This window comes from Atractosteus spatula, chromosome 1 (assembly GCF_055471065.1).
Source record: "Atractosteus spatula isolate fAtrSpa1 chromosome 1, fAtrSpa1.hap1, whole genome shotgun sequence".
Classification (NCBI taxonomy): domain Eukaryota; kingdom Metazoa; phylum Chordata; class Actinopteri; order Semionotiformes; family Lepisosteidae; genus Atractosteus; species Atractosteus spatula.
In genome coordinates this window covers 28067077-28086660 of record NC_142706.1, presented here as the reverse complement: position 1 = coordinate 28086660, position 19584 = coordinate 28067077, and positions in this window count along the sequence as shown.

Sequence of the window (19584 nt, the reverse complement as noted above, 5' to 3'; positions counted from 1 at the left end):
CTAAGATTTCCCTTCATTGGTAAATTCAATATCTACAACGGGCACAGCAAAGACGTTTTTACTGTAAGTCTTTCTACGACAGACCAACGGACCACGAGTGCCCCTGTCGGTCAACCAATCACTTACTGCGGTGCCGCGCGTCATCTTGCGTCATACTGAGCGACGTCACCTGCGGTACGTGTCTGTGACGCACACTTTGAATGGCTGCATCTGTAGGAAGGTATGTTCTAGAAAGAGTGAACTTCTGTTTTGCCATTATATTTAATAGGGGCGTTACATGTTTACACTTGGTGCTCCTACTAGAGGAGAGGATATGATTAATCTAGGCTTATCACAGAAACTGAAACACATCTGGTTGGTGAGTCTACTGTGGGTAAAATGTTACTGGTACCGCATGTTGTAAAGCTCGGTATTTTCTCTCTTGGCCTGACTTTTTTTAATGTCTGAGTGTTAGAATCCATGTTGTTGCTGGTAAGGGAATGGTAGGTGCTGTGATTGACACAGTCAAAGCCTTGTACAGAGATACCATTGTAGCTGTTTGACAGTATTTTAGATGCCCTTAGTTAAAAGCATGGGAGGAAGTACTGCCAAGGGAAGGGGGGGGAGCAAGGATTTTTTCTTTGAGTTTGTGAGGTTATTTTTTGTTATATTGTGTTTCAGAAAGCAAGAAAATAAAATTTACTGTATGATAAAAAGAGAAAGAGCTGGAGTAGATCCTCAGATCAGTTTGCTACCAGCAATCAAACAAAAAAAATGGAAAGAATTGTCTCCTCCTGATTGGAACCTTTCTTACTGTCTTATTATAATTTATCAGGCTACCTTTTAATTTCCACTGAGAGAAGGAAGTCACTTGTCATGCAGCTATTTTATTCTTCATTGCACAATATGCTCTAAGTTAGCAAATGAAACATGAAATAAATCAAGAATACGATTAACATGAATGTATAAACATCCAAACTATACTTTATCACATTTAATTATTGGGTTAGCTTTTTATTGAGCCAAAATGTTATAAATGTGTGAACGTCTGTAAAATGGAAATATTTATATTTTTCTCTTTTCTGTTACCTGCCTGACAGCATTTTGTATCCCATTCTGTATATTACTGGAAAATATTAGACCCAACCTAAAGAATTCATGGGGGTAGTGGGACACAGTACTGCAAAGAGTCTCCTAAAGGGACAGAGCTATTAGTACTTATGTGTTTGAGTCTGGAGAATATAGTAAACTCTAAACATTAAGGGAATGCATGGAATCGGAAAATATAAATTGCATAGTACACAAGACTTAACTGGTTTTATTCTAGGAAAGCAGACAAGACTGAGTCATGGGACTCAGAGGATCCAAGGCTAGACTGAGTATAATAGGCTTCGGGCTTCTATTGTGACATCTACTGTAAATTACAGAAATGTTAAAAGTAAACAAAATAAAGTAACTAAAATGTGGTCTGAAATCACCCCTTTAGACACCCCTTTTACTTCACTGGTGTCAGATATGAAAGGCAATAGTCTCCCGTTCTGTCTGCTGTGTGTTGCGGCAGAGGGACTCCCTGCAGCTGAAAGGGGCAGAGTAACTTGCATGCCCTCTAGTACAGTTTACACATGCACGACTTTAAAAGCTAGCAAGACAGGTTTCGATTCACATTAGCTGGCGAGCCTTGTTAAAAAACGAATGATAATGTAACATGCCACTGTTCATGAACAAAGTTATACTGAGATTTCCTAAGATACGCGATTAAAAAATAAATAAATAAAAATTTGAATCTCCTGCGGAACACATTCCATAAGAATCAGCGGTTTTACAGTATATATCGCCTTTAAAGGTGGCTTCTCAAAACGCTTTACGGGATAAAAACAACCAGAACAGCAGCAACAACAATATTGTATTTCGTTGCATTTTGAAAACCAAGTAATAACTTAACTATACAGTACGTGCAAACGTTTCGTATGTTGCTGTCGTGAATGCCTGCGTACCCATAAGTATTTTATTTGCCTTGAGTCTGTCTACAGTATCTCTGTCCCACTACCCCCCTCTCTCCCTCAATTCAATTCAATTCAAGGTGTTTTATTTGCATGACAGATGGGTACAATTCTTGTTGGGAATGTATACTTTGATATTTACACCCGGCGCGGCACCGAGGGAGCGTCTGCATTTATAACTTGGTTTTTAAAATTAGTCAAGCAATATGAAGCATCTCCTTTAACTTTTAAGTCCCTTAAATACATTGAGCACAGCTTTCTCACCATCCTTACACAAAGCAGAAACTGTCCGATGACTCACAGTACAAGTGGAAAGATTACAGATTTTAATCGTCTTTAATTTTGTCTTTAATTTTGCCTGTGGAGTGTATCTTATTAAGCTATAAATTGTATTTTGAGCGCGTTTTTTGACTTTTTTTTAATTGCATTTTCGGCGCAGACAGCACATACAAGGGTTAATGAACTGCGCCAAGAAATTTAAAATAGTATTCTTTAGGTGTGAGGGTAGGAGTGGACCGCAGCAGGCATAATCAGCAAACCAGGAAAACAAAGAACAGGACAGGTGAGATGTGTATCCAGAAAGCGAGTGATCAGAAAAAGGAAATGGAAAACGCAGAAAAAGGAAACGCTTTACAGGATAAAAACAATAACAACAGTAGTGGCTGGGCAAACGATTTTTTTTTATCGAAATACAAATTGAGATACTGTACTGTATAATGATGTGCATGAACAAAGGTATACTGCAATTTTCCTTAGATACGCGATTAATGCTTCGTAGGAGGAGGCGGTCTTTTCCTCTTGTCTAACAGTCTGTCCACAAACAAAACATTCCTGTTAGACAAGAGGAATTGAAAAAAAACAATTTTGTCAATGAAAACCGGTGTGTGTGTCTCTCCCTGCTGGATGTCCCTCTCACAAACTGCTGAATGAATAAAATAATTTTATTGAAAACGCGTTTGCGATTGTCTGGTATTTAATTTGGTCCCTTTTAACTGTTTTTCGATCTACTGTATTGCTTTGAGATGCCACTTTTAAAGGCGATATGTAAAATAAAGTTTTTTATTATTGTTATAGAGAAACATGATCAGATTTTCCCTGGTTCAGAAAAAAGTTCTAAAGTGCTAAACATAACTTTCTTAATTCGATGTATTTAAAGCAGTGAACTACTGTAGGTGTCACATAACATTCAGAAATACAATCACGTATTTGACAAATAAAAACGATTATAATCTAATCCTTCCACATTTGATCCCAAAATCCCAAGAAATATAAATCTTGACGGGTAGAAAGCTATGCTGAAAGTTTATTAAGATACTTAGAAGACAAAGATACTGTATCAATTTATGTTGCATTAGCCTGATTATGATTAAAAAACACATATAATTAAACACGCGTTTGCGATTTAAATCAGAACACGATTTAAATCAATATAAATGTTTATATTGTAACGCATACTGTCCAGCCTCCATTTCTCTATAAAAATTTACTCTGTTGCACACACACACACAATAGAAGCAGGAACCGCTGTCAGAAGGGAAGATATGTTCAAAATATCGCAAATATCGATCATGTTGCGATATTTTGAAATATAAAAGTCAACTGATTGTCCATAATATCGCTATTCTATTTTTTCGAAGAAATGTTTGTTAAAAGAAAAGTCTAGCACCAGCTGGATTCGAACACACAACCTGCCAACTAGTAGTCACGCACCTAGACCAGTCGGCTACAAGACAGCTCGCATGAACAGGCAGGCGAAACAGCCCTACACAGCCCTGTCGCAGCACACGAATACCGTTATTAAATTCTTTAGATACGCGATTCCATATTATATTAGCAGAAAAGCTTAAAACTACCACTTTTTCACACGCTATTTCACATGCTAGTTAAATACTTCGATGCTTAAAATCGTTAGGGAGAAATGGAATACTGGTGTGTATTTTTCCTTTAAAGTGCCGATTCCTGGAATCTGACTGGCTGACACCCCTCTGAAGTGGTTCCATAAAATCTGGTATACGGAAAAGAAAGCGTTGATAAATACAAGTGTCTTTTAATACACTCTTTGCTGTGCTCTTGAGGATCCTTGTGATATTTTAAGCTCTAGTTGAATGATAGGTGTCGCATTTTAAATCATTTTCGTAGTTAGAAATTATGAAACGCCCTGTTAAAAGCAAGGAAGTTTTTATGCCCGTTGAAGTAAAACAAAATGCCTGACAAAGTATGGCTTGGACAGATTCCAAGTGCTTGTACAAATGTGCTAAAGAAATTATACTTTGAGTATACAGCTTGTCCAAAGTCATCCATTATTAATACTATTAGTAATATCTTCAGTAAAGGCTTCGATGCATAAATATTTCTGATAAAGGTAGGTTGTGTACTTTTGTCCAACTGAGCAATCTTGCTTTCATAAAATATACCAACATTTTAATGACTGATGATTAACATGCTGTAATACACAGTTCAAAATTAAAGGCTCAAATGCTGTACATGAGAGGTTAAGCTCCCCCTGGCGGTTTTACAAGGCGACGCCGGATAGTTAACCACGTGACACCACGTTAACTGCGTCATACCGCGTGATACTGAGACACGCCCACCGGGGTATGCCGCGAAATACCTCACCCATTTTGAATGGCTGCATCTGTAGTCAAACATTATAACAATGTAATACAAAAAATATATGAGGTAGCTGTCAAAATGCCTTTTTATATTACATTTACAGAAAAATATAGAATGCTTTGTAAATGTACTCACCTCCTTCTGATGTCCCATTTTTTAAACTTACAATTGTATACATATTTCTAAAGTTAATATTTAAATGAAAGCTTTAATGCTCAATCTTAACAGTTTCATAGGCAACTGTTAGTAAAACAGACACAAAATTGCAAAGATAAACAAAACAACTGCTTGCATAAGTATTTACTTCTCTGAGTCATTACTAAATGGAAGCACCTAGTATAGCAAATAGAGCTTCATGTCTTTTTGGATAGCTCTGACAAGTTGGTTGGGGAATGTTTATTGATGGCAATTTTCAAGTCTAGCCACAGATATTCTATTGAATTAAAGTAAGAACTTTAACTGGGCCACTGAAGGATACTTCACTTTCTTCTTCTTAGGCCACTCCATTGTAGTTTGGCCATGTGCTTTTGTTAATATCCTTCTGGAAGATTAATGTTTGCCCAGTTTTAAATCTTTAGTAAACAGAACATGTTTTCTTTTAATATTTGCCAATTTTTTCTGCCATACTTTTGCCCTTAGTCATGACTATGTTCCAAGTCCCTGCTGATAAGAAGCTGTCCCATAATATCAGGCTGCCAACAACATGCTTGACAGTAGTGATGGTGTTGACTGGGTGATGTACTGTGATGTCTTTGTGCCAGTTATACCATTTGCATTTAGACTAAAAGTTCCAGTGGTACAATCCCATCTGATGACAACTACTTCTATTTTTTTTAAGAATCAGGTGCCTCCAGATACAGAAATAGTAGTATATATTCTAATATCATGTTTAAATTGTTATTGCATAAAGTCTCAGGAGAATCCTACTTTTCATAAATTTTCTTTGCTGTTTTTGTTGATGATTAAATTCTTTCACACATAAAATTTAAATATGAGCTTTAAAGATTTCATTAAAATAATCACTTTAGAATATTTTTACAGCTTTAGGTGACTGAAAAGTATTTCTTAGATTTTAGGTTAATTTTGTGACACTTGGAAGAGTAAACACTTCTAATTTCAAAGCAGAGAGGATGTGTGCTGAGGTCTTGGTGGTCCCTTAAGCAGAAGAAATTGTAAAGTTTACCATAATATACCTAGGTAAGTTATGGATTAATGATTGTCAAGGAGCAGTACAGACACACACGATATAAGATCACATTAAGATCTCAGAAGAAGCAAAAGAGAAGGACAAGAAGCAGGCAAGCTGAAAAGAGACAAGAGTCCGGAGGAGTTGTAACCTGAATCTTGTGCCAGGAGAGAGCCCCTACCTCTCTTCTTTACCAAGTGTGCCTGAATTATTACTTCTCTCAACAAAGCTATGCCAGAGAACAAAGAATTCAGGTGCTGTAATGAACAGTTCTTTCCGGACCCTATGCGGACGACACAATCCGAAGAAGTGAGGAAACACTAGGGAAAAGTCATGCAGGAATACGGGGATGAAAACAGGGGGGTGTGTCCAAAGTGCGCTGGTGCACGGGGGAGATGTGGCCGAGGCAAACAATCAAAAAGTAATCCATAGAGGGAATCCAAAAACGCAAGAATAAGTCCATAGCCCGGTGATCCATCCAAACAAGGAATTAAAACCATGAACCGGGTCGGAACCGGCGGACAGGGAACGGGACCAGGCGCTTCCAGGTCCCGGACTCACACGGTGCAGAAACCAGATGCAGAGCCAGGATGAACGTCAGCGCCTGGCTTTTAAGGTGGGCTGGGAACAGGGGTCAGGTGCACAGAATTAAGTCTGAAGTGAAAGGGCTGGAGCACCCTTAAGGAGGAGGGACTATAATCGTGACAGGTGCCTCCAATTATACCAGCCACTCAGGTATATTGCTAGAAATCACTTACAAGTTGGGGGTGATCAATAATTATTTCACTTATTGACTAAATCGCTCTGTCAAATACTGATTTTCACCATTTTCATAACCCCCCATTTGTAACAATATATTAATAATTTGTAATTCAACAAAATATGACGTTGTTGAAAGTGGGTGATTGCTTTTGCAACACATTATACAGTAGATCAGTTAGTGCTTTAAAACATGGGTTGGATAAATCTATCTTCTACATCTAGCATGAATAAAATCACTAATGTTTTATTTGTGCATTATACAGGCAGTAAAACAAACATTAACTGATGGAAATTGAAAAACACACTATGTACACTGCTGTTGAAAGTCTTATTCTTTTCACATTGTTATACTCTTCCATTCAATGTCTTTCCTTCTTTATGTCTAAACACTTTTCTTCAACTGAAATGTTAGTCTTTTTGTTTTATGCTCATTGTTAATCCTGATCGATCTGTAATCACAGTAAATGGCCTATTATCTTTAAAGGTGTATAGAGAAGAAATGATGGGTTTTGAGTTATTATGATTGGTTTAGTGAATGTGATGAATTAGCCACTTTAACATCTAAGATTTGCTCCTCATGCATTACTTACATTGTAAGAATTGTTGTGACCAGCATTTTAAGATGCATTTTGAAGATTACAAATGACAATCTTGGAATCTTCCACATAAATCTAAGCTGTAAGAATAACAGATAGAATTAGTCCAATAGTAGAAAGCACTGGTGGAGGCTTTGAGTATTTTTTTTATACGTATAACATGCTGTATAATACATACTATACTATATATTCCCTAATTTTATGACATCTAAGACTTTTGCAATGCAAAATCATATTTCTGTAGTATTACTGAAATTTAAAATGTTGATGTGGTTTTATTATTTGGTGGCACAGTGGTGAAGTACTTAGCATTGCTGCTTCATAGTTCTGAGCCTCTGGGTTTAATTCCAGACATAGAGTACTATCTGTGTGGAGTTTTATGTTGTCTCTGTTTATGTAGGTTTCCTCCAGGCACTCAGGTTTCCTCCCATGGTCTAAAAACATACTGGTAGGTTTATTAGCGTCTGGGAAAAGCTATTGTGAGTGTGTTCTTGTTTGTATCTGTATCTGTGTGTGCCCTGTGATGGACTGGAATTCCATTCAGGGTGTAACCTGCATTGCTCCCTTTGCTTGCTGTAAGAGGCTCTGGCTCCACTGCGATCCTGAATTGGAAGAAACAGTTAGAAAATGGATGGAATGATGGTGTTATCCTTCTTCATCCACATAAATAGGTAAGTACAGTAGATGATTGCTTTGAAAGTGCACAAAAACAATCTTTCTACTCTGTCTTTGGTAATGCCTCAATTTGAGGATTATCTCCATCCCCGTTCACTTGTGTCTCAGGAATTCAATCCTAGAGATTTTAATGCAGTGAATTTTCTACAGATATTCTTAGCAGTGTTTGTCTCTTTGCTGTTTACAACTCAGTTCTATATCTTGCTTATACTCACAGATAGAAATTTGTCTTTGGCTTCTCCCATAAAAGTAGAAAACATACAAGCAAAACATAAAAGTCACTTAAAATGACATGAAGTACATTAAATCACAAAAACAGTATGTATTACATAAATAAATTGATTAATAATTCATTGAGCAGTTTTATTGCAGTGAGGACAAAGGACTTCTTAAAAATGTTTTATTGTTAGCCTCATCCTGACGGGAACATTGTGAATTGAGAATGGAGTGGATGTGTGAAATCAGCTGTGATGTTCCTTACCAGAGCTGTATTATGATATTAATCGCCGAGCTGGGGCTGCTGTTTCCCAATTACTTTTCCTCCCATATTCACAACAGTTTAGTTTTGCTTTTCAACCCGAGGTTTTCATAACAAACTGTTATATTAAATGCCTGGATGCTCACAACAAGACTTTTATATTACATCTCTAGGCCATTTTGACTAACATTAAAGTTCTTTTGTTTTTTTTTATTAAAAACAGCATCTGTTTTGCTTTCTTAGACATGTTGTCTATAAATTTAGTGTAACTCAGCCTCTGGTCAGTATCTGTTCCCAGATATTTAGAACTATCCACAACCTCTACAAACCAACCATTGAGTACTGTTGGCTGCAAATATTGCCCACCATCGGTTTTAGCACTGAAAATAAGCTCTTTATTCTTGGTCACTTTTATTTCTAATTCACTGAATTGGCACCAGTTTTCAATACTGCTGTTTTTAAAGTATATTTCCTCACCTGGAGGTTGGTCCTTTACACAGTCCCACAAGCACCATGTCATTTGCCTTTTTAATTAGACTGGCTGCACTACTCTGAATCTGCATCTCATTAGTATACTGTATATTGAGAACAGAAGAGGTGACAATACACAACCCTGGGGAGCGCCTGTATTTAAAATTAATCTGACACTACACCATAAAACATTACTATTCATATTCAAATGAAAATAATATGAATTTGCATGGTGTTAAAAGCAGAGCTAAAATCAATTAAAATAACTTGCACAAAAGAGTTTGAGTGTTGAAGATGCTTGGCTATGGAATCAACTAAACTAAGTGTTGCATGCTCTGTCTCCCTGTGTGCTCTGTAACCAAACTGTAGTTGATCCAAGACATCAGTCACTGACTATATAAAGTATTTACTTACATCTCTTTCCATACATTTGGCTAAAAGAGAAGTGAGAGCCACAAGTCTAAAATCACTGAGTAATGTAGCCTCTGGCTTTTTTGGAATAGGCACAACCGTAGATACCTTCTATGTGTCTGGTACAGTATGGACATTGAGCAAACACTGAAAAAGTTGTGTAAAAACACCTTTAAGTTGGCTAACACAGACCTTTAGCACTTTCCCCCTTAAACCAGCAGGTCCTGGTACTTTGTTTGTTTTGATGTGTGCTTAACATGTAACTACTTCCTTTTCCAACAATTGTATGCGTATATTGTGGGCATATGGAAACTTTGTCACAGATCTCCTCACTTTTGCTTTTGGAATTTGTGGAGACAAACCTGTAAAACTATGTTTACTGACAAAACTAACACAGTCTGCAATATGTACATTTTGCCATGTCCTCTCTCTCACCATCATTAAATTTAGTCCATCCCATTCTTGCTTTGCATTACCCATGTAAAGCTTCTGCTCAATTATATTTTTAAAATCTGTAATAAGGCTTATACAGGCTTAAGTACAGGAATTAAGCTTTCTGCTCCCTTGCCAGTCCCTCTCTCCTTCATCTCAGTGGTGCTTGATACACAGAGGCTATTCCATTTGTTTCACAATTAAGGTGTTTTTCTAGCTGATAGAGTGTCCTGATAAGGAACAACCCCCAAAGCTGAGATTCTCCAGCAACCCTAGACTTACCTCTAAAGTAACCAACTAGACTTCAGAGAGCATCAGCAGCGCATCGCAGCAGGAATCTCTCCCACTACGTTGCACGCCGCAACAGCACTGCCTGGCACAGAGCCAGAGAGCGCTGATTGGACAGCAACAAGCCTGCCGCTGCTTCTTTGTGCCTGCAGGAGATCTGACTCCACACGATTGGATGAATATTCAACATTCTGCATTACCGCTCGAGAATTCAATTGTTACCTCAACCAGAGTTGATATCAATTGAATTCCTAAGAGTGATGTACTTGCTTTTGAGTATCTAGTGTAGAAGTTGTAACTTGGTCTAAGTGAATTATGTACTGAACGTATGTCCCTCTTGGTATTTGTAACTCTTCATGACTGAATACATACCTATTGTATTCTGCTAACCCTCACAATAAGATCTGTTATGTTTATATGCACATTTTATGTATTAATAAATTTTTTCTCATGTATTAGTACCCGTGTGTGTGCGTTGTTTGAGTTATCCCGCAAGGTTGATTCTAATAGCCATCAGAAGAATCATTTTGTGACTTACTGCTACAATTAATAATTGTCCCAGTTAAGCACAAAACCCCTAAATTTACTGGTGCCTCGTGAGAGGATGCCTACACTGTCTTAGCCCTTTTTACTTTACTCCTAAATTCCTTCTCTTTCTCCCTGATCATACCTATATCGCCTTTAATAAAGTCAAGCTGCTTCTCATTTATACTCATCCTAAGTTCTTTTGACATCCATGGCTTACTGTTAGGAAAGATTCTTATATACTTTGTATTATTGTGTCTTTACAATATTGGATATATGATGTTGAAGCATTTGTTAGCCCATGTGGGTCGAGACATGAGCCAAAAAACACCCGTCCATGGTGTCAAAGCATTGTTTAAGTTCCTCCTTACTCCATTCAACCACAGCTCTACAGATTTTGGTTCTTTTGCGTTCAATCTTCTGTCGACATTTCAGAAGAAGGTAAATAATATTGTAGTCAGATTTACCAAGGTGGGGTCTGCACACTGCTTTATAAGTTTTAATTATGACAGATCGCAAACACCTCCTGATCCATAGACTGTGCTAGCGCATCATTAAAGTATTCGGTGATCTTGGACCAGACAAGTAAACAAGAAGATCTGTGATCTAAACACTAAACTCACAGTGTTTAGTGTTAATTCTTAACGTTTGTTATTCAGAGATCCAACATTAGAAAGAGTTATTACCCGAAGAGGGTGGTGGGTTCCACATCTGCACAGTATGTTCAGAACACCACCTCTTGAGCTCCGTTTCTTTGTGTTGTATCCCTTCTGTATTTTCACTTTCCATTTTTCCTTACTTGTTCTGAAAGCGAATTGTCCAGCCAAGATAAGGTGGCTTCCCAAAGAAGATGCCCCTTCTTTTACTGAGAGTAGAAAGTCCCGGGAATATGTCTGCACATGTAAATGTCAGACCCCCCCCAACTCTGTTTTCTCCAAGAATTGCTAAATGTACTTGAATAAATTAGATCAGGCTGCCCGTAACCAATAGGGTTGTGAAGTATTCCATCTTCAAACTTAGTGCATTCGAAAAAAATACAAAACCACCCATTTTTGCTGACAAAAACAAACAGATAAACACAAACAGAGGGAGAAGCTCAGGGTCATCAATGTGGCCGTGTCCCCAGAAATTGTTCTCTCAGCTTTGGTTGTATGATATTTTTTGGAACTGTTCAGTTTATTTTTAAATATTTTTAAATTTGTTATAGGTTTTGGACCTGGAGAATCTCAGCATTAGTCAGATTAGTCTTAATGAGCACTGTTAGAGCAAACCTCAACAATGGCGATATTCCATAACTGTATCCAAGCCATTGTTTCTGATGCTTGCAAACAAGCCTAAATAAAAGAAACTTGTGTTTTTAATTTGGAATAATTCTGTAGCTAGCAGATATTTTATTTTAATATTAAACAGTTGAAGGAAAAAAGCTTTACTTTGATTCTTTAGCTTTAAAGGACACATATTTATTCACTGCAGGATATGATAGATCTCACAAAAGCTTCTATAAATCAATTATTCTGCCAAACAGAATATCATACAACCATAAGACCAGAGAAGTTATTTCTGGAGAAATAATTGAAAATCACTTTCACTGTGTTACTAATTAATCATTTGTGCTGGGCTATGACAAGATCAGGTAGCATCCTTTAACAGCTCAAAGATTAAATTCTATCCTAAAGCCTATTACATCAAGTCTATTGATTATAGACTTACCAGGTTTGGAATTACAATAAAATTGAGGTCACAAACAACAAAGCAGAAGAAAACACTATGCCATGATTTAAGTAGGACCAAGTCAATTCATAAACAGTTTAACCTACTGCTTGGACATGGTACATTTGCTTCAATGACTATTTTTGGTATTTTGCATAAAGTATGTGTATTTCCATCAATGGAAATATGCCAGTGATATACATGTAGAGTGCAGTCTGTACTGTGCATTGACTACTCATATTGAAATGTATGTTGATATCAGTTGGCATAGTGCTGAACAAATGGAGAAATACAATGTTTATTCTTCCTATAGACTTTACACTTTACCTATAGTGTGCGATCAGGTCATTGCAATTTATCATTAGTTAATTTAAGAGTTGTCAGAGACCATGTGGATTTGACCAGCTTGTCACCATTTTAGTTTCTCTGGAAAAAATTGATGCAAATCAAAGACTGTCAACAAAAATGTAAATATTGTAACATTGGTAAATACCATAAGCTGCATACACCAAAATATAATATAATATAATATAATAACTAATTGGTTAGATCTATATTATAAGGTTAAAAAAATCCATGGAATATGTGAGGAGAAAACAAAAAATTCTTGGTTTGTTTGAGCTCACTTTGAGGTCAAGAACAGAGGAGATAGCATCTTTGTATGAAGTGATATCTCTGAAAAGATCACTGTATTACTGTACATGTTGAGCAATTAAGCATTAAAAGACACAGAGTAAAACAAAATAGGGGAACGTATTACTCCAGGACAAAATTTGTTCTCCATTTCTAAAATGCATTTTAATGTTCACAGTTATGAAACCTGTGAGCAGTTGAAACAAAAGTTTATTTTGGAAAGAAAGAGAAAAACCCTCTTTCCCATTCAAATACAATTTTGTAAAAACAGAAACAGATTTTAGAAAAGAAAATGGGATGAAAAGTAAAGCAGTTCTTTGAAAAACATTCTCATACTCAGCATTTATTTTGTGCAATAACTTTAAATGTTTACATTTTATAGTATGGTTTAATTCCATTACCTTCTGATTATGTAGGACAACAAAATAAAAAAACAAATTTATGATAATTTTACCAGAAAAGACAGAAAAATCCTGTGCCTCATGGTGATGAACTGCTGTCTGTTCATCAAGAAAGCCATGAATGTGAAAACGTTAAATTCCTGATTTGTTGCTTTGCATTCTTAAAATAGCTGAAGCAAATAATGCTGACAGGCATAACAGCATTGTAGAAATGCATAGGAGGACAAGAAGCATGTTACTATATATTGCTGACATCCTCTTATAGACTAATAGACCTTCGAGCAAACAAAAGCGGCATATTGGTTAATCTGTCCATTCCCTAGCAGACCTTGCTCTATGAAATGTTTGACTTTTACTAATTTTGACAGGTCTGGCATTGGCATAGTAAAGCTCCAATATGCCTTAGGTAACCAAGCAGTTCATCTGCCAAGGTGACTCATGGCATATTGAGGTCTTTCTACTGCTGTACAATAATTGAAATCTGCACACACAAAAATATTAACTGAAGACAATTTAAGCATAATAATAAATTCCTCAGGAATGAAGGGAAATGGTGTTCATGGTTAATTCTGCATTGTGACTTTATGAAACCAAAAAGCCATTGACAAAACTATTATCAATCTAAATGGTTGATTTTTTAAGAATTGAAATAATCAGTGAATTAATATATTGATATATATTCTGAAACATTGTATATCCTTATTATAAATAATATTAAAACATAAAAATAACATTTCAATTGTTGTATTAATTGTAACAAGAAGAAAACTACCGTGCCTTGCAAGAGAATTTTGACCCCTTGGACTTTTTCGACATTTTATTGTGTTACAGCATGGAACCATGATGCATTTAACTGAGAACGTTTGCCACTCAACACAAAGTACTCTATAATGTCAAAGTGAAAAAAAAATCCAGACATTTTACTTAATTAATTAAAAATAAAAAACAAAAAATAATTGAATGCATACATATTCAGCCCCCAGAGTTAATACTTGGTAGGACCTCCTTTGGCAGCAATTACAGCTGTGAGTCTCTTTGGGTAAGTCTCTATCAGCATTGCACATCTTGACACTGGAATGTTTGCCCAGTCTTCTTGGCAAAATTGCTCAAGCTCCATCAAGTTGGATGAGGACCATTTGTGAACAGCAATTTTTAAGTCATTCCACTATTGCTCAATTGGATTGAGGTCTGGGCTTTGACTGGACCACTCCAGGACTTTTACCTTTTTGGTTTTAAGCCACTCCAGTGTGGCTTTTGCTGTATGTTTCGGGTCATGTTGGAAGATGAATTGTCTTCCAAGTCCCAGTGCTCTCGCGGGTTGTAGCACCTTTTCCTCCAGGATTTTTCTGTACATAACTCCATCCATTTTCCTTCTGTTTTTATGAGTTTTCCAGTCCCTGCCTAATCACTGTATGGATGATGTTCTTAGTGTGATGTGCTGTGTTAGGTTTGCGCCAAACATAAAGTTCAATTTTGGTCTCATCAGACCATAGAATCTTCCTCTGAGTCTCTCACATGGCTTTGGGCAAACTCCAGCCAAGATGTGATGTGATTTTTTTTCAACAAAGGCTTTCTTCTTGCCACCGTTCTGTAGAAGCCAGATTAATGAAGTGTGTGTGCTATTCTTGTCTCATGCACAGTTTCTCCCATCTCTGTCATGGAGGACTTTAACTTCTTTAGAATTGTCGTAGGCCTCTTGGTGGCCTCCCTTACTATGGCTCTTCTAACCCAGACACTCAGGTTTGGAGGACGGCTAGTTCTGGGCAGATTCACAGTTTTTCCATATTTTCTCACCTTTTTAATGATGGACTTCACTGTGCTTCGAGGTATATTCAATGTCTTGGACATTTTCTTATATCCTTGCCCTGACTGGTATTTTTCAAGAACCTTGTTTTGGATCCGCTTGGAATGTTCCTTGGTGTAGAGTTTCTATGGAAATGCACTAAGTGGAGAAGCTCCCAAACACAGGTGTGTTTATTCTAAAGTAATTTGACACACCTCAGCTGCACACAGGTGGACTCCAGTCCAGTAATTATGTGACTTGGAGAAGAGAGTTGGTTACTTTAGAGGTAATTTAAGTGTGTGGAAGCAAGGGGGTGAGTATGTATGCATTCAATTATTTTATGTTTTTTATTTTTAATTAATTTAGTAAAATGTTTTTTTCACTGTGACATTAAAGAGTATTTTGTGTTGATGAGTGGCAAAAATTCTCAGTTAAATACATCATGGTTCCATGCTGTAACACAATAAAATGTGAAACAGTCCAAGGGGGGTGAATACTTTTGCAAGGCGCTGTATATCTGAAATAGAAACCTGAAAATTCTTTCATAATGATGTCACTGCCGTGGCTCCATACAGTTCTGCAAAAAATAGTGCCTATAAATTTGGTTATTATTTCATAAGAACAATAACATTTAACAAACTCTTCAAATTATTTACAGGGCAATTGGTTCATATGAAGTCAAGTAAAGAAAATTTATAAAATATACATCAGGTGAACTTTGCTGATAAAGATTTTTATTTCTCAATATAGCCCACTTCCATATGCACTCATTACTGACCCTCAAAATGATGTTTGTTGGTTTACAGTGTTAATATAGTCAACAGTTTTTGATTTAGTCATAGCCTTAGTTGACTGAAATGTCTATTAGTTATAGTCACGTTTTAGTTACACACTTTTAATGTAGTCTAAAGTTTGATGGAAAGCTCTCTTACTTTTAAACTAAATACTGAATTAATATTAGTTGCATTTTAGTCATTAAGTTTAATTTGGTTATGTAATAAAACGTATAATGGTTTTAGTTGTATTCATTTTCAGTCTAAAAAGGAATTGATTATTTAGTTTCATCTTGGATTTTTAAGGAAATTAAGTTTATTCTTTTTTTTAATTTACACTTAAGACTGTTGTCATTGGACACTTACTGTATAATAGTGTGGCAACTTTTTAAGTACCACATTAAGTATAGGATAAGACCATAAAACAGATAAGTAACCTTATACTTAACTATTAACCTAAGAAAATATTCCACACATGTGATAGTATTCTATCAAAAATCACAAGTCTTTGTTGCACAAACTAAAGTACACTGATCCCCAGAGAGGTAAATGGGTAAATAATAAAAAATCTTATATAGATATACGTATGAGACTTTTCAAATAAAAAAAAGTCTATTTTGGAACTGCTAATAATTATTTCTTATTTTGATATAAGTAATACATATTCCTTCTATCCTTATGTAATCGATATAATAATTTGCTTATGTCCCTCTGTCCGGAACATTGAATAACTCAAAGACTAAACAAGCTTTTGACCTGATTTCTTTTGCAATAGGTTTTATTTAGCAGTAAAATTGAGAAGAAAAAACAATTTGTAATTTAATTTTCCAAAACAATTTCTGACCAATTTTCAAAGTCTTAATGAATTGCAAATATCAGCTTTCCAAAAAAAATTTAGCTGCTATTGAAAATGAAACAGCAGAGAGTCATTTCTTATTTTGGGATGGACCAAGAGGATCTTGAAAGATCTATTTGTACAGCACACTTATAAGCTACTTAAGAGGGAACAGTTGAATTATCCTTCCATTTGCAACCAGTGGAATTGCAATGGACATTTTGAAGGAGGAAGAACAGCACATAGTGGATTCAAAATACCTGTTCCAATCCTTGAAATCTCTGTATCCAGCATGAAGATGAACTCATAGGAAGCTCAAAAATGAAGGAATGCTTGCTTTTCACTGATGAAGCATCCATGTTATCATCAAATGCTCTGAGATGCATCAATCTCCTGTTAAAAGAAGTTATGAAAGATGATCAACTATTTGGTTCGGAGATTTCCAATGGACAACAAATGTAGTGCCAAGAGGAATGAATACTGATGTCATCGAAGCATGCATTAAGAGCTCACCATGATGGAGGTACGTAGAAATAATATGCCTCACATCAAATGTGCGATCTGTAGGACAAGAAGCTTCCAATGATTGGATTCTTTTGATTGCAGATGGCCAAATAAGCAACAATTCTGGCCTTGATGAAACTTTGATTGAAATTCCTGATCAATTTTTGGAGGAAACCAACATAATTGACGCAATCTATGGCAGCGACGTTAGTGTCAACAGCTTAGAATCAATTTCAGAGCTCTCTAGCAAAATCATTTTAACTTCCAAGAACAAAGATGCTTTATTGCTAAATAATAAGGTCTTACAGCTAATTTACCATAGTAAAAGATAATGAGGAAACATTATTAAACTTCCCAACTGAGTTTTTAAACAGGCAGACACCATCAGGTATGCCTCCTCATAAGCTAAACCTAAAAGTTGGGCTATCGTGATGCTTATTAGAAATCTTAATACAAAAAATACACTACATCTACATTTCATTGATGCTGAGATTTTAACTGGAAGCAACACAGGAGAAAGACTTCCAAAAACAGTTGGCGTTTTCCTACCAGAACCACACTGTAAAAAATGAATCTGGGGTTGAGTATATTTGATTAAAAATATCAACTTACTATAGGTAAATAATAGGTATATTTAACATAAAATTGAACCACAATATTGTATGCAATAATTTGTTTATTTCACTGATATAATGTAGAAATAGATCTAACTCATTACATTGAGTAAATTTGTTCAATTGTGGGGGGCTTTACAAAGGGGGATGGTAAACAGTGTGAAATTAACTCATTAATTGGACTAAAATCTTGCCTATGTGCATTTATTTGGTGGACTTTTGCTCATTTGGTAGCATTTCAAGGTCGTTTGCTCATTTGGCTCATTTGGAGAGAGCATTCTGTGGTCATCTTCTTTATGCTTTTGCTCTCACATCAGTTCATTGAGGTAAGTTATTTTCACAAATTACAGGTTGTAGATATTTATCGGAATGTATATTGACTATGAAAATGAGACAATCATGCCTGTGTAATGTATAATTTTCATTAATTAGGCTAATAAAGCTGTTTTAGAACTATAGCCAGCTGTTCAGACCAGCTAGCAAACTTTAGGAAGAAACAAAAAACAGTCTGATAACCTCAAAGTTTTCAAAGTAAAGCATCTTACACTTAAACTATGGAAAATTGTAGTTGGCTTCAAGGTTCACTAATGACATTCATGTTAGAACACAAATCAAGTGCATTCAAACTGAAAATTTTTATTTAGGCTAATCTGTGTATGTGTTTTTTAAATATAGCCTAGCTAACAGTTCAGTGTCAGTAAAAGGGAGGATGTGTGTCGAGCTAAAAAATTATGCTAGCTGTAGAAGCTAGGTTAGTTAGGTGTTGCATGCTCATAGCAGGGTTTCCCCTGGCTGTCCCATATGCTTCCCAGCTGATGCTCGTGCTGTCATGCTTTCATTTCTCGTGCTCAGCTCGTTTGAACTGCTTTTCATGCATGCATCAAGGCATACTCAGATACATTTTCTCAACGTGAAAGGGGATCTAACATTATCAGGTCCGTTAAGCCCACTGCTTTGCAAACTGTGCATAATGACATAAAGTACTTTAAATGGTGTAGGCATCCTCTCACGAGGCACCAGTAAATGTAGGGATATGTGCATAACTGGGACAATTATTAATAGTAGCAGTAAGTCACAAAATATTTTAGGGTGGCTGATTCCAGTCATCTCATTCTGAGTGACTGTCACCTTTCTAAGCTGGCGCAGCATGTACATGGTGTCTTTCTCAGTATGCCATATCGCATCCTGGGCACCAACATCCTGGAAATCTGGGGAGACCTGACGCAGCTGCTGATGCTGCTCCTCCGTTTCCAGGGCATCTGCTTTTTCGATTTGTTCATGTCTGTGCTCTAGGAACCCCGCTGGGGTTGGTGCAGTGGTAGAGCATGCCTGACCCTCGCTGAGTGGTCATCTGGAGCACCTGAGTGATCTGGGACTGTTACCTGTCATGGAAATATAACTATCAAGGAAGCCACAAGAGAGAGTGAGTAAGGTCTTTATTTCAATATTACAATATTGGGAGCCCTGTTGTCACTCTGCAAAGTGCATCAGAGACTCAATTTGTTACAAGCAGTACAGGGTTTTTTATAAGATGTTGCGCTGTAAGAGAAAGCTCAGCACTTTGTCCCTTCTAACACTTCCCCTTTCCTTAAGACAAAACAGATTACATCATAAAAACGAAAGAAGAAGCACCACTAGATTTGTTTTCAAAGCTTATCAGTTACTTTCGGCTAATCCAATGACCCAGACAGCATATATTGTTTTGGTACGTTGTCTTCTAAAGTAACCTAAACAGTGCGTACTTTGTTATATATATTATATTTATATATGAAATATATATATATTTTCTAAAAGCACCAATATATTTTTTGCAAAGCTCTCTACATTTTAAGAATCAATTTACTTATTAGATTTCCATTTCATACCCCATTCTCACTGTTCAGGTCCACCCTGCACACCTCCTGATTGAGGAATC